Genomic DNA, 22,857 nt, shown 5'->3' on the forward strand with positions numbered 1-22,857 from the left:
GCTTCCTGACCTGAAGCTGTTCATAGCTCATAGGAGGAAAAGACATGTATACACAGTTGTTCTGTGTGTTGTTAACCCCCACTGTGCTTGGGTGATTTGGAGCAAGGGTAAAACCAGGAGTGGAAGCTTTGGGGCCTCTGGAGGCCACTTACAACCCCCTGGAGCCTCCATCTCCAGGGGCATTCCCCCCCCCCCCCCGCACCACCACCACAGACCCACCTGTGCACTTATTCAGACACAAGCACACACCCCTACTCCCCCCAGTCCTAATGACATCCTCAAATCCTCTTCCTTCTCGCAGCCATCCTTCTCCACTTGGCTGCGATTTAGTGGGGCAGCTTGTATTCAAGGTTGCTGTGAGGTGGAAGAGAGAAGGAATCTTCAGCATCACTCTCTTCCTGGTGATTCTGCTGGGAAATGGGCAAGCAAAGGGACTTTCTTCAGACCCTAGTTAACAAGCAGGAAGCCTGCATGAAGTTGCTAGGGAGCCCCCCTGGCCTGCCAGTGTTTCAGCAGAAAAAGGCTCCTGCAAAACAGCTGGCTGGTACGCAGGATGGCTCTCCAAACAGCTGGCTGGTGGGCAGGCAGGAGCCTGAGGCAGCGGCTACACAAGAGGGTGCGGAAGAGGCTTCTCTCCATACGAAGGGGCAGAGAACCTGATGGACTCCAAGCTGGTTAAAATGCTCTTGTGGGGTGTTGCTGCCCTTCTTTTCAAAGCAGCCATGTGGATCCTAATTAGTAAAAAAAAAAGTGGGAGGGGGGAAGGCCTTGGAGGCGTGACAGATCAGATGTGACCTTAATACAAATGAGACCTAAGTGCTCTTGATCAGGAAGACCATTAAGCCAGCGATGGCTTTTCCGCAGGCTTGAGTTTGGATTTCACTTCTAAGAAAGGTTTTTTTGCTCTCTGGGAATCTTCCAGGCCCTGCTTTGCTGTTGGATTCTCAATCAGGATACTGCAGTGTGCTCTGTCATGGGTCTGCCTTTCAAAACAGCATGGTTACAGGCTTAGTTTGGTGTGTTGTGTGCAACCCGGACATTAAATCAGCATTTATGCAGTCAATAACATGGCGCACACCTTTGTGAGACTCCCCCTTTTCACACCACCACACACAGTCTGGGTTTTGGTGACAGCCTGGCAAAATATTTACTAGGGATTCAGGAAAAAATACAGGACAGGAAAAGGGCTGGTCAGTTTCAGACCAGCAATAAGCAGTGGTTGCGAGTAGCTATTCAGTGGCAAATGACAAATAAACAGAGGATACCGTCTAGCTAGCACAGCCCTGCATCAGCTGTCTTTCTGGTTCTTTGAAGACCCACAGCCAACATGGTGAAGTTCTCTTCAGTTGTGTCAATTCTACCCCTTTCTTCAGGAAAAGCTTCACCCCAACCCTGTGCCAAAGTCTAAAACTCTTGTGCAATCACACCACCAAGGCCCCATCCTCCAACTCTGCATTCACACTCCGCATGGGCTTTTCCCCCCTCCCAGCTGAGGGTGTCTGAGGGATGGAGAAGGAAGCAAGAGAGGCCTCGGGATAACTTGTCCAATTGCCTTCCTTGCCCACTTGCCAAAATGCCCCCTTCTCCCCTCCCTGCAGTCAAATGCCCAACCTCAGGGAACAGCCAGCTCAGTGTTTTCCACACCAGCTTGTGAGCAGGGGCTGGAGCGCCAGTTATTTATTTATTTATTATTTAAAACATTTATATGCCACCTATTGCTCCATAGCATCTCTAGGTGGTTCACAATCCAATTAAAAACCATTATAAAAACTAATTATACAACTAAAACCCCCTAAAATCCATAAACCACTTCAGTTAAAATGCAGAAGGGTTCATGGCATCAGTTATTAAAATGTTTTTTTTAAGGTAGGTTTTCACCTGCTGCCAAAAGGAATATAAAGAGGGCACCAGGCGAATCTCCTTGGGGAGAGCGTTCTAAATATGGGGAGCAGCTTCAGAAAAGACCTTCTTCCTAGCAGGATTTGCCTACTTCGAGGGTGGAGCACCACCTCTGCCCTAAGATTTGGGAATGCTGACTATCCTTTCACCCCTCCGACTCTTTGTACAGGCTGTAGGATTGCTGCCTAAGCAGTTGCACTATTTTGTGGACTTATTTTTGAAGCTTGTGCACCATCCACCCTCATCTGGTTTGCATGGCACAAGTACTCCATCCTGTTGTGCTGGTACAATATAGATATAGACGTAGAACAGTAGAGTTGGAAGGGGCCAAGAAGGCCATCAGGTCCAAGCCCCTGCTGTTGCAGGACACCAGTTGACACCATTCCACTCAGACGACTGTTCAATTTCTTTTTGAATGTGTGGGCGAGCACATGGCTTATCTAGCCAAGTGGCTGCACTGTCATATTGCTCTGACAGTTGGGAAATTTTTCCTGGTACGAATCTGGGTTGTTGCAACTTGAGTTGATTGTTCTGTGTCCTACACCCTGGTATCAGCAAGAAAAAATCTTGATCTTCATCTTTGTGACAGCCTTTGAGGTATTTATAGACTGTCCCCTCCTCGGTCTTCTCTTCTCAAGGCTGAACATGCCCAGTTCTGCCTCTTCTTTTAATCTTGCTGTCCAGAACTGGACACAGTATTCTAGATGAGGAATATAGGAGAACTATTACTTCTCATGATTTGGAAGCAATACTTCTGTTAATGCATCCCAAATATCTCCCTCAATATTCTGTGGCATCCCAATATTCCCAATTTGAGACTTTTTGTGCTGGCAGTTTCTGTGCACAATGAAGACATGAGTGTTCCAGTCGACCAGCTTAACTCTTACTGGTAGGAGGGGCTTTAAAACTGTAGAACCTGTTCTGCAACATTTTTCTCCATCTTTTTTTCGTTCCCTGCTCTTTTCCTAACACTGACTTTCATAGTATTTGTGGACAGGCAAAACACACAACCAAAAAATGCACTATGACTTCTTCACCTTCTCTCCTTCCCCCACATCCCCTGCCATTCTCCTCTCCCCTTTTCTGTATGTTTTTAATTGCTGCTATTTTTGACTATACACCTGTGGAGCTGCACAGTTATGAATAACCATGCAATTTATTTTTAAACCTCAATTCCTGGGCAACATCAAAGGTGTGCATTCAGTTAGGAGACCAAAGAGCTGCATTGGCTGCGAAAAATCTTTCCTGGACTGGACCTCAGGGAATGCTTGCCTGGAGACACATCCACACACACGGTCCATTCACCTATTATCACACACAAAGTCCATCCATACACATACATGCATATATCCACACTCATCCGCACTCTTCCCTTACGGTATGTAAGCTTTTAATGGAAGGATTTCCAAACCCTAATTGGGGGGAGGTGTTAATTAGTTTTTACAGGAACAAACAGTATATTGGGAAATTGCAAAATACAGATGATGCCATCAGCCACTCCTTTTGTCTTGACAGCTGTCACTTATGCATCCCCAGTCACTGATCATTTCAGCCTGGAGTAGAACTAATTTTTGCATAGAAACCACCTTCCTCACCTGACTGAGACTGAGACCGGGGGAGTGTGTCTCAACTGCTTTCAGTATAATTGACCATAGCACCTTCCTGAAGAGGCTCTCTGGGTTGGGACACACAACCTTTCGGTCTCAAGGGGCTTTGTACCACACATGCATACGCACATGGATACACACACTTCCCCCTCCTCCCCTACATCTTTCCCAGACTAGCAGCCTAGACAATTTTGATTTCTCTTTAAGGAAACGACCGAATTTTTTTTTTCTTGGCAGAATCACATGGAATTTGTAGCCATAACTTTTTCTTCTGAAATAATCAATCAATTTCAGGATGATAATTGCATGTGTCTTTGTGTAAGAGCAGGCTTTATGTCTTGGGTAACTTCCAGATAAGAGATAGTTCTCTCTCCCTGTTTCTTGTTCTGAAAATAGCAGACATCCTAGATGTAGCCTAAGTAACAAATCTACAAAATTTCATGGTAGGAGTAGCAATTCATACAGAAAAGTACTCCTAAATTGGAGGGAGGAGTTTAAGTCCCTTCCCCGTGGTTTCTGGGACAATTTCTATGAAAGAAACCTGCGAAGTGTTAGAAGGACAGGTGCAACAGCTAGGAAGCTATTATGACAGAAAACCAATTTAAGGCTTTTTTTCCCCATAATGAAACAGCCTATGTGGCACTGGTGGCCATCCCACAGTCACATATTTGTCCTCCCACAAAGTACATTGAAGAGTCCTGGGCCCAGGACTGAACCCTGTGGTACCCCCAGTTTGAGAAGTGCCATTGATGAGCTCTCTTTGAGTCCATTTCTGTAGCCGATTTTGAATCCACGTGGTAGTTGTTCCACCAAGCCCACTTCATCAGAGGCTTTGATGAAATCAAAATATCATATGTACATAACATTCCTACAGTCTACCTTGGGATGGATGGATGGATGGATATATATGGCGGAGGGCAGGCAGAATACAGATTTCTTACACACACACACACACACACACACACACCAATCTTCATGATTTTGAATTTTTGATGAATCCATTTTTCTCAGTTGTTCACTTGTGCCAATTTGAGAACATGCTGAATGTATTTTTAGCATGGCTTGTCCCTTTCTGTGCTTACTGATTCTATTTTTAAAAACACTTTCAAGCAGTTTACCCAGAGCACATGTGAAGTTAACTGGCCTGTAATTCTCAGGATCTGCCCTGGATCACTTTTTTTAAAAATTGCTGTTACACTGTACTAGTCCTCTGGTACAAAGGCTGATTTTAAGGACATATTAAATAAAATTAATAGTTATTGCAACTTTACACAAATCTCCCTGAAAGGTTTTTTTAAGTTACATTTGCACAGATCTCCCAGAGGAGAGAAGAAAAAATGGCATTGTTGTCTAGGGAGGTAATAAAGTTGAGGAGTAAATTGGAAAGCACCATCTCTTATTGATGTGCTAGAGGAGAGGTGGATGGGAGAGAGATGGACACAGGAGGCTGTGCTGGGAAGATCGTAAGGAGAAATCGGGTGCTTTACTGCTCTTGCCAGATAGCCCTTTCCCACAATAGTTTGAATAAAGCAGAACTGTCTCTTTAATGTGTGAGCAGGATGTTAGACCATCTTGAATGCCCACCCAAGCACCACATCGTAGAGGGGTCCCTGCACTGCAGCATGTTTCTTGTTGGACATTTCATATTCCAGGTGATATTCTAGCTTTTCTGAATCTGTATTTAAATTGCTGCTTTTCATCATGAAAACATGGAAGTAGGGTCCTAAGCATTCTTTGATTGCTGCTTCTGTATATTTTATTAAGAATTAACTGTGCTATGGCTAGGCCATTCAGAACTGATGCAAATTATATTTAGTTTACACCTGGTTATCTGTATCCTTATACAAAAAGGAAGGCTTGCATGTAACACTGAGCTATCCCCACAAACAAACTTCATAATGCAGATTTATTTATTTATTATTTTCTTAACATATACAACTACATAGAAGAGAATGTAGACTAGAAAGAACTAATATAAACTGAAATAAACAAAGTGAGCAAAGTTGCCAAGGGAATTTTGAACAAATACAGCCTATGTATTAAGATCCCCAGAACTAACTCTCTTCCTATCTCCCCATTCTCTATTACAAAAACAGGAATCATTCATCTATACAACACTCGATTTTCTAATCAATTCAAGTTCTACTGCTTTCCTTTTTCTTTTCCAAACTCCCCTAAACTTCCATTGGTCATGTTAAGCACAATACAATTTCAATTTATAATTAAATTCCTCTAAGGGTTTTCTATTTACATAGTCAGTCAACTTTGCCATCACTGCATATTCTGCTAATCTGTTTCTCCATTCTTCAATGGATGGGCACTCTGGTGGTGTCCATTTAGAAACTATTGTGATTCTTGTTGCCATTGTCATATACATAAATAACTCCAATGTGTATTTTAAAAGGGTCTCTGGAACGATATTCGAAAGCATATTCTTGGGAATCATAGGAAACTTAATTTTAAAGATTTTCTGCATTTCTGCATGTATCAATTTCCAAAATTCATTTCTCAAGTCCACCACATATGATAGAAAGTCCCATCCATCCTGTTACAACATTTTCTATTATAATTCTTATCTATTTTTCCAATATCTTTTGGAGCAATGTACCACCAATAAAAACATCTTATACCAATTTTCTCTTAATGCTTGACTAGTGGTAAATTTCATATCCTTCTTTGAAACAGCTTCCCACTGCCCAGATGATATTTCTTCACCAAGACTCTGTTTGCAGATTGTCGTGTGTTTCTTATCATGATGACGCTGATCTCCAACTCACTTTGTCACTGCTTCAGGGCTTTTATTCTCTGCATAAAGCTAAAAGCAGAGCAGATCAAAGATCAAGAATATCCAAAAAATCACACCTCCCTTCCCAGCTTGAGTCAAAACCCCAGGGAGATACAGTTGTATTTTAAAGCAATCGTATATTCGTCGGATCAATGACAGCAACAAAAAGTCTCTCAACTCCTGTAGGCAACCACTCCTCAGAAAATGGCAACAGAGAAAGGGAGAGACCACCTCCTCCAACACACCAAAGCTGCAGTCACAGTCAGTTGGCAAGGTCCATAATTAATTTCTTGAAAGATATCACACAATTTGGAAAATAAGATCTTACTGCATTTCAAACAACGTATTGAAAAAATATCCATTTCAAAGTCATTTCCTCTATGCATACAGGAATGCCCTGAGAAAAAAGAATCTCAGCCTCAAGTCTAAGCTGTCTGGAAAATGCAATTATTTTTCTATTAAAAAGCCTCAAAATGAACACAGATGTATTCCCAATTAGTACTCCCATGCCAAGGTCAGTTTACACCATCTGTACTTCACAGTTCTTAGTTCTAAAAGGGAAACTTTAAACAGCTTGCATATAAAACATCATTAATCATCTGATGGTCCATTCCAGAGTCCCTTCAAATATGCAAACAAAAAATGCCTTAAAAGACTAAATTGCAGCAAACTACAATGTTATTATTGTTCCCTTGACAAAAGCAGAAAAACAATACAAAATGAAGTAATGAAAGGGGGGGGGAGGAAAAGAAAACAAAGGAGAAAGTATATGTGGGGGGTGGACTCTAGACTTTTTCCAGTGTTACCTTATCTTGCCATCTTATTGTTATCAGAGCAGTAGTTGGAAGGTCTTCATGCCCACCTGTCAATTAGAGAGGTGAAGAAACCTCCCAGGAGGTAATTTATTACCTTCCATAACAAGATAAGGAAAGGAGCAACATCAAGCCACTGCTATTCAAGTTGCCATTCCCCCCGGAAGTCCCATAACGGGGATTATTAATGGAACCACTCATCATATACCCAAGAGACCGTCTCCTTCTCCTTTCCACTCAGTCCTCCAGCTGGGTCTGGAGCATATCCCAGGGGACTTGTGGCACAATATGCCCTGTCTCCTCACTCCAGCCCCTTTACCATTCCAATCATTGCCTCAAAAATCTGCAACTGGGGTCATTTTCTGTAATCATTATTTTTCTCTGCCCATTGCAATTACAGCTTTCTGATATGTGTAATTAGAAGCACTGAAAAAAGGGAAATTGGAGGAATAAGTGGACCACTTAGCAATGTGATCCCCTGGCTCTGGCTATTCAGTGTTAAATTGAACTTTATAAACAAGCAAACAGACAACCCACTCCTATTGCATTTTTGAGGCCCCAAAAAATAAAATGAAGATGTCAGAGAATGAGTCACCATTCCTCCTAAGTGTTCTGTTGACATCAGTGCAAGCACAGTTACTGGCAAGATAGTACAAAGTGAGTGGCATGAGAAATCAGAGAAATTACAGAATTTGCATTGCAATTGATCCCAACAACTATACTTCTGAGTGATATTAAAAATCATATCCTTAGCGATTTAGTAGTGGTGGCCAGTTATTCATAAATAGCTGGAAGGAGCCTCTTAGCTAAAGCTGTGCAATCAACATACATACTGAAAGAAAAAGATTTTGGGCCCAGACCTGTCTTCCACATGGTAAATATTTGTAAGCCTCCAAACTCAGAGGCACCCTGCATTATCTCTAGACAGCCATTTTTGACCATCCAGATTTAGCGCTGGGAAGGGAAGAAATCTAGGGTGCCAGATTGAATCAGCATAACTCTGGAGCCCAAATCTTCTTTCATCCCAGCCTGCTAACATGCCCCTTTTTTCTCCCTCCAAGGACCAGTTGCAACCTTGAGGGGCAGCCAGCATTTATTTATTATATTTGTATTCTGCCAAGTAGTCTGAAAGAGCTCTTTAGGTGGTGTACATCAATCAAAACCAACCAAAATACAAAATTTTAAACAATTACAATGTTTCAATTTCAACTAAAATCAATAAAAACACTAAAATCCATCAATAAAAATATAAAGAGCAATAATAATAACTTAACAATAATGATCCTAAATCATGTCCAGGGGCAAAGGACAACCTTTACTAATTTACCAAATCCCTTAAAATTGATAAAATCCTCTAAAACTACTTGCTAAAATGGGTGGGGAAGATATTTTTATTTTATTGTATTTTGGCCTGGCACCAGAATGAGAGCAGAGTTGGCCCCAGGCGAGCTTCTCTGGAAAGCCTGTTCCATAGGTGGAGGGCCACCACAGAGAAGGTCCTTCTTCTATTCTCCATCCCCCTCAGCTCACTGAGGGATGCCTCTTTCAGAAGGGCCTCTTGCCCAGATCTTAATGGCCTGGCAAGTATACAAAGGAGAAGGCAGTCCTTCAGGTAGCCAGGTCCTAAGCATGATTTCTTCTGTAGCTGTGAGGGGGCAAGGAAGGGGTTCAGCCTTCAAATTTCCAGCCCTGAGATCATAAGATCTCTGAGTTGAGACTTCAAAGAATCCTCCCAGCATCAACTGAGAGGCTGTAGGGTTGCGCTACTTGACTGCCATGATTATAAATAAAATAAGGTACATTGCTATGAAAAGGAAGAATGAATTCTATCCAGGCTTTCCAAAGAAAGTTGGATACTATTTACCAGTTGCTAGGTTAGATTCTGGCCAAGTGATTTAACAGCTATAGATAACACTGTGTGTTGAGTTGAAAGATTATAGTCCTGGATTATTATATTGGGAAATGGGATATATAATGTTAAAAAATGAGATTTACTGCTAGGTCTAATGTTGTTAGAATTCCTCAAGATCTGTCTTCAGCAAAGCCAGGCCTTGCCTCTTCGGGCAGCTGTTGAGGTCTCAGCATGGCCCATTTCTGGCATCTGCCCTGGGCCCTCCTTTAAAATAGCATTTATTTGATTTATTGATTGATTTCTATACCGCCCAACAGCCAGAGCTCTCCAGGCAGACTACAAACAGCACTGTGTTGCATTGTATTGTGGGGAATTAAACCCATGGTAGCTTGCAGACCCAGCTGCCTGCCATTCCTTGGAATGCACTTCCTGCTCCTGTTGCTTGGTAAATCTCAGTACATCTGATAGAGGAGCAGTACCAAGCTTTCCTTAGGGGGCAGTGGAAGCAAACAAGGGGGCAAGGCAGGATACAGCAAAGTGAGACAGGGATCAGGTCAAGTACTAATCAGGCGACACGCAGGAACAGCTAACAGGAAGGTCCTGTGTTGCTAAGACAGCCAAGGGAGGTAAGCGCTTGCTCTGATACAGATTTTCCTCCAGGTCTCCCAGCCCATGCTCAGCAGGAGGCTGAGAGCTCCAGCAGGCCTGGGCCTGATTCTGCCATTCCTGAGGGCTGCTGCGGTTCTGGCCACCAGATGGGGCTGATGAAGCTGCCCAGATTCAGACAGATCTCGGTCTACCCCAACACGAGACTGGCCATTCTGAGCCAGTGTGGTGTGGTGGTTAAGAGCATGGGACTGGGACTCAGACGATCTGGGTTCGAGTACCCGCTCAGCCATGGAGCCAACTGGGTGACTTCGGGCCAGTCACAGACTCACAGCCCATCCTACCTCACAGGGTTGTTGTTGTGGGGATAAGATGGAGGAGGAGAATGATGTAAGCTGCCTTGAGCCCTTGGTAGGAAAAAGGCAGGATATAAATCGAAAAATAAATAAATAAAATCACACCTCCAGCAGGTCAGTGTGGAAGGTTCCACTGCCACAAATGCGATATGACATTGATTACTTATCACTCTGAGGAGGGAAAGAGGCATGTATTATTGAGATTGTGGTAAACAATAAGATAGAAACACAATTAGTACAGGTAAGGTTTTAGGATACGGTGCATGATTAACTCCCTGCTATAGACTGCTATGACAGAAATGGAATGAGATTCAGTGGGAGATGATGTCAAGTGATATAATGACTGGCAGCAACCACCAGAAATAGCTCCTAAGGTATCCATTCATCCTTGCATGACAATATATTGCCAAAGTTGTTGCACTGCTACAGAGATGTGTGGGGGACACCATGTTAGAAGACAAGACATTTTAAAACCACTAAAATTAATTCAGCAGAGAGGTCCACCTTCTGACATTCAAAGGGTATAATCAACTGAGATTCGGAAATGCAGATACAGCTGCAGCAGCATCCAGCTGCCACAGTGTCACAACAGAAAGCATTTTGGGAAGGAGAAATGCCTGTAATACGGTAATGATATGGTAGAGCCTACTAAGTACTTAATGTAGTCAAACAATGTAACTTTGGATAGAGTCACTAGAACAGGTGTAGACGAAAAAGATCTCCTTAGTTTCTAAACACAGGGCAAAATACACCAGATTTTTCCAGTATTTAAGAAAGATACCTTGTCATTGTTCTGAGAGTCCTCAAGTTTCGGCCTACTGGAATCAGGAAAGGGTATCCTTCAAATAAGATATGGAAGTGCTTTTCCCATTAGTGGCCTTGCATCATTGGAACATAAGAATAATGTTTTAAGTGTTCAGAGCTCCTCATGTTATCTTGGTAAACATTACCAAATACCAAATATATTTATAAGAAAGGTCACTTTTCTTATCCCTGTGTTTACAGATAAGTGATTGACATTGAGGAAATAGTGGCTTGTCTAAGGCCATATTGAATATACCCCCCACAAAACAAGCTGCCATGCAGCATCCCTCCACTAAATCTGTGTGACAATTTTGGCATAGGCTGAATTGCAATTCATAAATTACCTTGATGGACTTGGAATTCCAAGATTTACTTGGAATCTAGGCCTATTGGACTAAATGGAACCCTCTTCCAAGTAAGTGTGCATAAAATTATGAATACTATGAAAATTAAATTTTTCTTTAGTTTAGTCAATTTCTTTAAAAGGTTCCAGCATCATAAAGCTCAAAATTCTGTTTTGTGTATCTGTGTGAGAGTGGCACCTGTTGAGCTTGAAACTTGAAACTTGGCGTTCATGATATACCTGAGAAGTCTAGAATTACACAATTTACAAATCAGTATGAAAAACATGGGCACAGGTACCACAAGTTGAAAATGTTGGAAATGGCACATTTACTCATTTTACCTCAATAATCAGAAAAGTATTATCATGTAGTTCTGACAGATGGAGGTGAAAGCTACTAGGCTCCTTTATTGAGGCTTCTCCAAAATAGCAATCTGTCAATAGTTCGCTGAAGTTGTGAGCCCTTGTTCAAAAGTTATTTAAGTTTTCTTTAGATGCCCTTAGGGTTGAGGGGACCCAGGCCAGGTGATTTCTGCCCCTCTAGTTTCTGCTCTATTTATTTTTATTGGGTGGTGGGGATGCTCTGCTCATTCTTTCTCTGCTTCCACATATTTCTTCCTTTTCTTTACTTTTTTCTACCTTGCTCACTCTTCTCCATTTCCTCCCTCTGTCCTCCCTGCCCACTGGGAACATTTTACTTTTGGGATATGCTCCCTCCTGGAATGGGTGGTGCATAGCAGAGCACCTGGACATGGGCTCAGATGGGCCAAGCTGTGCCCCAGATAATCTGCCTTTATACAGTTTGCCTCTTCCCTCCGAACTCAGGTACCTTGCAGTAACTAGGAGAGCTGAGACCTAGTTCCTTAGCAGACAAACCAGGAGCGTAGCATGAAGGCACCAGCCTTTTGAATCAAAGGCAAGACTGCTTTCCTGCTGCAGTGTGCTCATTATTTTCATTACATCCCAAGTCCAAACTTTCCTAGGAGCACCCAGGTTGCTCAGGAGTGCAGCTAATTACAGAGTCCTGCGCAGCCTGTTACAACTAAGCTATTGCAATTGTGGCCTGTGCCGTTGCCATCAGGGAAGCCATGGCAAGGGGAAGAGCAGAGGCGCTGCCGCTCACATATCAAAAGCTGTGCCAGAGGTAGCAGTGGGTTGCTTGCAAAAAGGGTTTGAATGAGCAGCAATGCCCGAATGTGGGGTGTGGGGGGGATGAGCAGGGCACTTGCTCTGGCTTGCCGGAGTGTATTTGAAGCTTGTTGGCTCTACAGTCATCTTTATATGCAGTGCATCTGCTTGTTCTGTGATCCACGTGAACAAGTGTGAATGGCTTGGCACTAAGCTAGAACAAGATGAATAGAGGTGGGGGGGAGTGAATGCCTGCTGAATAGGAGCCTTTGACCTGCCCACCCCCTCCACCCCAGCCACCCTGGTAATTTTTGTTTGAGTATTCTATGGGCCAGAAGAGTCAATCATTATGTGAAGTACATGAGGTGGCCTTTTTAAATAGCCAGTGATGCTAGCAAAATTATTAGCCGCTATGACCATCTGAAAGGAGTAGGCTCTCACGGGAAAAATGTAATTTTGTAAATGAAAAACAACCAGAAAGTCATTGTAGCTGTTGAGCACTGTATATTTGACACCTTTTGCCTAACTAGGACTCAAAAGGGATCAAGGTGACTAGGAAAAAATGATAATGTATGGAAATAATATTTGGGAGTCTGATGGCAAGATCTGTAAAGCCTGCATGAGAAAATCTTGTTTTCAGATTTCATTACTGGACAAACTTGTTCAGAAAGGCTGTGATGTGGTCTTTCTTCAGCAGATGCTACACCAACATGTTTCCCCATTCAGCCTGTTACCTGACACTGAGCCCAGGTTGGTCATAACTGTTTGAGATAATGCTCAGGGTATACAGCAATACTAGATACTGTTTTTTAAAGTAGTCTACGATGATAGTAGAATTACTGTCTATAAAGTCCACTGCTAATAAATAGCTTTCACAGCAAAAACACCTTTATTGTAGAAATGTGGGGAGGGAGAAAAACATCACACTCAAATTTGAACATCAGGTTGATAAAAAGTTTGACTTAGAACTTATTCTAGGTAAAATAAAGGGTAGAGATATTAAAATTAAAGAGAACTTAATCCCACAACAATATTTTGTTTTGTGGCAGTATGTCAGCCATGTTGCTACAAGCCATCAAGTCGTTTCCTACTTAAGATGACCTTATCCAGGGAAAGTTCTGGCGTGATTTGATTTTTGACTCACTTGTTCATCTTTCTGTTGGTCTAAGGTAGCCACAAAGCTTTCCTCCAGCATCATGTTATGATCATTTTTTCCTGTCAGTTTTCTGCACTGTCCAGCTTTTGCACCCATGCATAATGACAACAAATACAATAGTGTGGATGATCTTGGCCTTGATTCCTGGTGAGACATCTTTACACTTGATGAGGCTTTCTAGTTCCTTCATTACTGCCCTTCCAAGTCTCAGTCTTCCTCCAATTTCTTGGCTTTGGTCTTCCTTTGAATTGGTAATTAACCCAAGGTATTAAAAAAGCTTGCATAATTATTTTGTAGTCATGATTTTTGTTTTCTTAGCTGCAGTCCTACTTTTGTACTTTCCTCTTTAATTTTCATCAGGAGTCCTTTCTACCAGTAATATGGTATCATCGCCATATATTAAATGATGAATGTTCCTTCTACCAATTTTTACTCCCCTTCCTTTGTTGCTAATCCATCTTTCCTTGTGATAGATTCTGTCTATAGATCGAACAGATAGGGAATAAAATACACCCCAGTCTGATGCCTTTGTCGACAGGGAGCCTTTCTGTTTCACCACATTATGTCCTAACGGTAGAGTCTTGTCCACAGTACAGGTCACACATCAGGACAGTGAAGTGCTGAGGTACCCCCATTTCTTTCAGAATCACCCATAGCTTTTTGTGAACCATACAGTCATGTGACAGACTGATCTCATCCTCTTTGGTGTGCTCCAATAGTTAATGTGTATTTGCAATATGATTGTTTGTCAATGTGTTCTGTTATGCTCTTTGACAGGCAGAAGCATATTGGGTTCCATTCCAGAAACCTCTGTGTAAACTCCATAACATGTAAACAACAGTGGATCCATGCAGACCTGCAGTGTGCATATGCAGTGTACATAGTAGGAAGAAGCACTGGATGTAAATATCACCCATGAGTTGATCCAATGACAGAAGGGCTCCCCTAGCAATAATGCAAGGCGCAAATGCTTACATGCCAGCTGTCGCAATGCTTGCTTCCCCCTTCCTTTTTCCTTTTCTATCCTGTCCATTAGCTTGTGAGCCTGCAAGCAGGGATTGTCATACCTATATAGCGCTTTGAAAATTTCAGGTGCTCTATCAGATTATGATCATGATCATGATAGCAGGCATTCTCTCTTTTGCATCAGAGTCTGAAAATATCTTAAAACCCTGAAGAAAGGAACAGAGGTGGGGGGAGGGAGGAAAAAGAGAAGTACAGTTTTGAATTGGTAGAAAAAGGCAGTGGCAGAGTTTGGAGTGGTGAGTGGCATTGAGCACTTTGAAATACAAGCATTTTTCTGCACATCTGCTACAGGGTTAATGCTTCTGTTGCTAATTTCAAGAGTGATGCTTTGCTTCCTATAGGCTCTTTGCGTGTGTGTCTGTGTTTAAATGACGCATCTGTTAAGATGTCTATATTAATGCAACAAGGCTCTTATTCTTTTTTATCCAAATAAAATTAAACTCTTCTGAACTATCCCTGGAATTACTCACCTCTTGGAGAAGTAGAAAACATGAAATACTTGAATCCAATTGGCAAAAAGAAGAGGAAGGCAAGTAACACCCAATCCATCTAGATTGGCATCAAGCTGCAAGTGGAAAAGTGACTTTAGCATCTAAACTTCTGCATCCAAATTGTATCCGGTATTCTGCTAGGCAAAGTTATGCTCAAAATCCTAGAAGCTAGGCTCCAGCAGTATGTGGACCAAGAACTACCAGAAGTACAGGCAGGATTTTGAAGAGGGAGAGGAACTAGAGATCAAATTGCCAACATACGCTGGATCATGGAGAAAGCTAGGGGGTTCCAGAAAAACATCTACTTCTGCTTCATTGACTATGCTAAATCCTTTGATTGTGTGGATCACAACAAATTGTGGCAAGTTCTTAAAGAGATGGGAATACCAGACCATCTTATTTGTCCCTTGAGAAACCTATATGTGGGTCAAGAAGCAACAGTGAGAACTGGACACGGAACCACTGATTGGTTCAAAATTGAGAAAGGAGTTTGGCAAGGCTGTATACTGTCGCCCTGCCTATTTAACTTATATGCAGAGCACATCATGAGAAAGGCGGGGCTAGATGAATCACCAGTTGGAATTAAGATTGCTGTGAGAAATATCAACAACCTCAGATATGCAGATGATACCACTCCAATGGCAGAAAGTGAAGAGGAACTAAAGAGCCTCTTGATGCGGGTGAAGGAGGAGAGCGCAAAAGTTGGCTTGAAACTCAACATTAAGAAAACTAAGATCATGGCATCCAGTCCTCTCACTTCCTGGCAAATAGATGGGGAAGAAATGGAGGTAGTGACAGATTTTATTTTCCTGGGCTCCAAGATCACTGCAGACAGGGACTGCAGCCAAGAAATTAAAAGATGCTTGCTCCTGGAGAGGAAAGCTATGGCAAATCTAGACAGCATACTAAAAAGCAGAGACATCACCCTGCCAACAAAAGCGCGTATAGTCAAGGCTATGGTTTTCCCAGTTGCAATGCATAGCTGTGAAAGCTGGACCATAAGGAAGGCTGAGCGCAAAAGGATTGAGGCCTTTGAATTGTGGTGCTGGAGGAGACTCCTGCGAGTCCCTTGGACAGCAAGGCGATCAAACCATTCAGTCCTAGAGGAGATCAACCCTGACTGCTCTTTAGAAGGCCAGATCCTGAAGATGAAACTCAAATACTTTGGCCACCTAATGAGAAGGAAGGACTCCCTGGAGAAGAGCCTAATGCTGGGAACAATAGATGGCAAAAGAAGAAGGGGATGGCAGAGGATGAGGTGGCTAGATGGAGTCACTGAGGCAGTTAGTGTGAGCTTAGGTAGACTCCGGGGGATGGTGGAGGACAGGAAGGCCTGGAGGAGTGTTGTCCATGGGGTCACGATGGGTCGGACATGACTTCACGACTAACAACAACATTCTGCTAGGCAATCTGTATTTTGATTAATTGTTGTGAACCGCTCAGAAAGCTTTGGCTATTGGACAATATAGAAAATATAATAAGTTTATTTATTTACTTTTGTGAATAAAAATGAATAAAATCTTCCCTTCCCCAGTCTAAGTTATCAGGAATGGAAGAGTTTTTCAGAATATGTTTATTTCTTCCCCTGCTACTGCAGCCCTGATCACCATCTGCCCAATGGCTCCAGTGCAGAGCAGGAGAAAGACACTAATGCAAAGGTGATATGGTTTGAAAAGGGTTACAGTAGTACTCTCTAACTTAGTATTCCCCAGATATCAATAGCCATCTTTCCTAGCATGCATGACCAGTGCTTGGGAATAATGGAAGCTGTGGTGTCCAAATTGTCTGAAGCACTCTAGAGTAATGATGTGTGGGACTACAGTTCCCAGCATTCCTGAGCATTGACTGTGTTTAATGGGACTAACTGGAGCTAGAGCCCCAAACATCAAGAGGATACTCAGATGGAGAAAGCTGAATCGAACAGAACAAAATGATTGTGCAGTCTATACTTAACCAGCCAGTTTATTCAAACTGCTGCAGGAACCATTCATTCATAAAAATTATGAACTAGAGCTGCATTCCAAAGAGGATTTCAATGGGGTAGGTCAGACATGAGTCAGTGGGTTCAAAGAAAGGGGTTTCCAACAATCTTAGAAGAGCTTCCTGATGGTCTAAACTGAGCACTTCTAGAAGAAGCTGCCTCCAAAAGTGGCAGGCTCGTTTGCTGCTGGTTTTAAGCAGAGGCTGCACAGGTGTCTGTCACAGATGACCTTGAGGGTCTTTCCAGCTCTGTGATTCTATCCACACCTGGGCTACATCCAGACAAGGCGTTTGTCATGCCTTGTTCACAGAATTTTATGGAGGACTCAAACAATGATGTGCTCACCCACCTCAGCTTCCATCTTTTTTTTTCTTCTCCCCCCCCCCTCAAAAAAAAAACCCCACCATGAATGAAGCAAATACGGAATAATTACAAAAAGGCTGTAGATTGGTAGGGATATAAGGTCTCCCTGGAGCAATTGTACAGTTCTTCTATTATGTTCCTGGTTTTAACATGGGAGGGGGATGCTTTGTTCACAATGGGCCTTTCTGCAGGAGGGGTTTAATCCTCTGTGTTACTTCTGTTTTCAGTATGGAAAGAAAAATGTGTCGGTCACACAAAGCTTTGTATTTCTACATATACTTTTAACCAACCACAAGGTGGTGCTGTGGCATAGCAGCATTGGGGCAGATTCGCATTCTTACAGTTTTAATATCAGACTCTTCTCATTTGAAAAACACCCTCTAAAGAGGCTGGAAAACACAGGAGAGGCTCGGGAAGGTGACAGTGTTGGGAAAGGTTCCCACAAACTACTGTGACAGTGCTTAGTGAGTGCCTTCTGTAGAAAACATAGAAACAGGGCGAGTCAGAAGGGGTCTCCTGGGCCATCTAGACTGACCCCTGGCTCCAGCCGGAAAAGCATAATGTCAAGCCTGTACCCAGTACAAGGTGCCCAGAGAAGGACTGCTCTACAGTAAATGCACTGGGTCAGGTCTGGAATGTAGGCGGCAGGCATCTGCAGGTGGAGCAGCAGGGCCAGAGGTGGAGGAAAAGTCAGGAACAAGCAAGAGACAGGTACCCTCCAGGTGTAGCAGGACCAGAAGCAAAGAGAGGCAGGAACAAGTCCGAGTCCAAGATCAGCAAGGCCTGGCAGGCCCAGAGGTGAAGGAAGAACTGGAAACAAGCTGTGTCAGGTGTTGTCAAGGCATGCCAGAAACAGGTCCAGAATCCAAGGCAGGGATCAGGGGCCTGGCAAAGCAGGGTCAGACCAGTAACAAGGACAGTGCCAGGAGCCAGAGCAGTGTGACTTCCTCAAAGGCCCATGTTGCTATAGTAAAGAGGAGCAGTGAAAGGAAACCTTTTATAGAGCCTTCCAGAGCTCTCAGCTGCAGTGCATGATTGCACAGGCTCCAGAGCTGGCCCTGGTCCTGCAGGCACTCGCAAGGGGAGCTGTGCTACTCTCCACCATCGTATCACTAGGAGAAGCTGCATCAGGGCTTCAGACCCTGGCTCTGGGTGTGGAGGCAGCTCAGCAACGATTCACTGTGAACAGCACAGACAAATCATAGGATATATTTTGTTAACGCCCTGCACACTCTGATCTCTGCAGGGGGTGTGGTGTGGGCATGCAAATGAAGTGTGGATTGTATAGGTCCACTGTGCATTGGACCTTTGGAGTTTCGGTAGTACTGACTTCAGTATTTTATTACCTGAAAACAAATTTGCCTTTTTAATGCTGCCAGCTAAGACCCACAACACACTCTAAGGCTACAGTTGATTGTAGCACAGTCCTATGTAATCCTGTGCCTACTAGACTAGGACTTACTCTGGGGCATTGAGTCCTTATTGCAATGTCCTTATTGCAATCTTACATTGGAATATGTTAAGGAAACACATTGTCATAACCTGCAGCTGTGCTCTCACCTGCACTGGGGGGACCACTCTGTTTACTTTACCATTGTAATCTAGATTCTTCCTTTTTCTCTGGACTTGGCATCTAAGTTATAGCCTGGGCTTTTGTCATCCACTTCAGAAGCACAGAAAACTAATGGAAAAACATCGAAGCAGTCAGCTGGAATCCCCTCTCCCTTGCATTAGCAGTCCTACAAACCCTGTTCCTGGCTGTGATAAATGATGATGCCCCTTTTATGGTCTATAAATAGGATCAGCAGGTTGCCAGCCTAGGGAGCATTTTCTAGCATCTGAAGAAAGGCAAGAGGAGTTGGGTGCCTGTCAATGGAAGCAGCTGCATCCACGGCAGAAGCATCCCTCAGGTGGCCTCTTCCACGAGCCTCATTATGCCCGTGGGCTCTTAAAAACAGGACCTTTTGCTTCGTATTACTAGCCTAATATACTACTTTAAGAGTCCCTTTAGACCCTGCTCAGACTTGCCCTGAATGAACTGGGCTTCTCTTAAATGCTCCTGCATTGATTCTTTGGCATTCATGTTTCTATCTTTAGTTACAAAACATACATGACAAGCTCTTAACAGTGAACTGCTCTGGCTAATCATTGACAGTCTGTAACCTATAAAAAGCTGCAAAAGTCACACAGTGATAAGGGCAGAGGATGCGGGTTTTTCAACATGCTTGAAAAAACATTCAAAAGGAAGTTAGTCATTATTTATCATGGAGCAGAAAAATCCTTCATCCATATGACATGCTGGCTATGGTCTGCCGCATGTCCTGGTCCAATCCTGCCGGTGGGATCTGGCAGGTTTTCCTCATTATAACAGCACCCTCAAGTGCAGCAGTTTAATTTCTTCCCACAGAAGGAAATAGGAGAAAGAAATGTGCATGAGGGGACTATCCCCACTGACCTAGGCTAGCTTTTTCGAAGAAACATGTAGCCAGTTGCATAAAATAAATGTAATAGGAACCATTAAAACTCAATTCTGCTACATTCTGACAATCCCTCTCCTGACAGAGGGAAGACAGTGGATGTGGTTTACCTGAATTTCAGCAAGGCCTTTGACAAATTGCCCCATGATATCCTGGTTGAGAAATTGAGCAGTTTTGGGACAGACCAATGCACTGTCCAATGGATTAGGGCATGGCTGATGGACCGAAAGCAGAGGGTAACCATTAGTTGGGAATCATCAGGATGGCAGCCAGTGACAAGCGGGGTCCCCTGGGGCTCTGTCCTGGGGTCGATCCTGTTCAATCTTTTCATCAACAGCATGGAAGAAGGGGTGACCAGTCTGCTTATCAAATTTGCAGGCAGTACTAAAACGGGGGCAGTGGCCACAACTGAGGAGCAGGTACCCCAGATCCAAAAGGATCTGGACAGACTATGGAAGTGGGCAGGAGACAACAGCATGGCGTTCCATATGGATAAGTGCAAGGTCTTGCACTTGGGACGCAGGAAGAGGTGTCACAGGTACAGGATGGGGAACAAGTGGCTGGAGAGCAGCTCTTGTGAAAGGGATCTCGGGTACTGGTCGACAACAGGCTATATGTGAGTCAGCAGGGTGACGTGGCGGTCAAGAGAGTGAATGCCACCCTTGGATGCATAGCCAGAAGTGTGGCTTCTAGATTGAGGGAGGTATTACTATCACTCTGTACTACTCTTGTGTACCTGCAACTGGAGTATTGTGTTCAGTTCTGGGCCCCTCATTACAGGAGGGATATAGCCAGGTTAAAATCGGTGCAGCGTAGGGCCACAAGGATGGTGACTGGTTTGCAGGGTAAACCATATGAGGAGAGACTGAGGGAACTGGGTCTTTCCAGCCTTGAGAAGAGGACACTCAGAGGGGATCTGTTGGCAACATATAGATATGTGAGGGGGTGTCACATAGAGGTGGATCATGACCTGTTATCCCCTACGGAGGAGGGCAGAACACGTTCCAGTGGAGCAAAGCTCAGCGAACCAAGATTTAAGTTGGATGCCAGGAAGCACTTCCTGACGGTTAGAACCTCTAGGGTATGGAATGGGCTTCCACCGGAGGTGGTTGAAGCCCCATTGGTGAGGGTGTTTAAGGATAGGCTGGACATGCCTATGGTAGGCATGTCATGAGCAGAGCCGGAGGTCAGACTGGATGGCCTGGAAGACCCCTTCTGACTTGCTTTGTTTCTATGTTTCTATCTGCATAACTTTATCCTGGGTTTTGTTTATTGGTCATGTTAAGATATGGCATGGAAACTGATCTCTGTAGATATTTAGTAATCAGGCATTGGTGTCCTTTCTTAATTTCTTGGCCACTCACTCATGTGACCAAGGCAGCCAAAAGTGCATCAGACACAAACTGAAATAAGTTTTAAGGTATCAGTACCTTTAATCATGATATTGGGGAATGGTATAATCTTCCTATCATACCCTTGCCCCCAAAAATCCAGGAACTCCCTTGGCATGAAGCACCCCAAGCATCGCTCTCTCCTTGGCATCAGGGAGAACTTTGATTCTACCCACATATTTTCTTTTAGCACAATTTGTTGCAATGGATTCCTGCTTCTGGGGGTACCCTGCCCCATTCTAGGAGAAACACAATTTGCCTGGCATGAATCCCCCCTTAAAAAGCCTTTGCAGAAAGATTGCAAAGTAATAATCTCAGATTATGACCTTCACTAAAGAATTAGACATTTCCCACATTTTACCAAGATAAAGTGCAGTAGCCCTTCCATTCTTGCCACATCCACCCCCAAGCTTTGCACAAGGAGGCAACATGAGCCATTTCTGAGGAAGGAATGTATGTATCCAATTGATAATCGCATATTAGTTAGGCTGGATAAAAGCTAACAGGACAGGTTCAAGACTGACCATTAGCTGAGAATGGATCGACACTGAGCCAGTCTTCCAGGTTTTGTTGCTGTGCATGACTTAGATAAGGCTTTGTTACCTCTCTCCTTTCTTCCTCCAGTTGCTTAATTTCCACAGGGCCGTCACAGTACAAGTGAATAATATCAAGGACCATGCCCCAGGTCTGCCATAAGCTTGTCTGAGCCTGGATACAACTGCTGTTTTTTTCAGTTTCTTTGCTTTATGTGCCTTCTGGAATTAGAAATATAACAGCCTGTGGAAGGTATGTTCCCAGGTATGTTGCCAAAAGACTGTCATCTGGCCCACATCTTGTTTCCTATCTGCATACACAAATCCAACGAGGAAACCTACTTCCAAGAAATTTCTAGATCACTAACCACATATGCAGTTATAGCTGCCTTTTTTGCCTTTATTTTAAAAAAGGTGATCTGAATAGCTTTTAGAAAGAAAGCAACATTTTTGTCAGATTCTGATATATGGACCACCTTACCTGCTATAAAGCCATCAAAGAGGTATACAACAATTTTAAACAATAAAAGTAATATTAAATTAGTAGAACCATTAAAACATTGAGCTACACATTTTAAAGGGTTACATGGAAAAGATGCATCTTTTTATCCTTTCTAAAAGCTAACAGAGTGAAGGTAAATCATAGTTCTTGAGAAGTGTGGTTTCTGGCAGTACAATAGGAATCAGTACAAATAAGCCTTTCCAGGTAATGGGGACCTTCAAAGAGCCTCTCCTGCTGATTTAGTCCCTGGACAGGTGCATAGCAAAACAGATTTCTAAGTCCTGAACTGTTTAGGGCTTGGAATGTAAACTCAATGCCTTGAATTGCACCCAGAAAGCAACTGGCAACCAGAGCAAGTCTTTCAGAATAAGCACGATAGGTCCTGATGCCATGCCCTCCTTAGCAGCCTACCTGACACATTTTGCACCAATTAAAGCTCCCAGACAAGGGTAGCCCCACACAGAGCACCATGTAATAGTCTACACATGATGCAGCCAAGGCATGGATAAGTGTTCCCAAGCCAAATTAATTTAGGAAGGATTACAGCTGGCATACCAAGTATAATTCTTCAAATAGGTTCCTTGCCACCGTCACCTGAAGATCCAGGAAAAGAATGGAGTCCAGGCATAAACATGTGGGGTCTCCAGCATGGGGACCAGGGTGCACTCTGACTCTTTCCTTGGCGCCTGTGAACCCATTATATTGTTTATTAAAACATTCTATTAAAAACAAATCTGACAGCTGG

General features: G+C 43.3%; 1 protein-coding gene across 1 annotated transcript in view; it reads left to right on the forward strand.

The window, feature by feature from the left end:
• CASR (calcium sensing receptor) overlaps positions 1-22,857 on the forward strand; it is a 42,759-nt gene that overhangs the window by 13,351 nt on the left and 6,551 nt on the right. The window lies entirely within an intron of this gene.

The sequence above is a fragment of the Varanus komodoensis genome, unplaced genomic scaffold (assembly GCF_004798865.1).
Source record: "Varanus komodoensis strain SLA01 unplaced genomic scaffold, ASM479886v1 scaffold60, whole genome shotgun sequence".
NCBI lineage: Eukaryota > Metazoa > Chordata > Lepidosauria > Squamata > Varanidae > Varanus > Varanus komodoensis.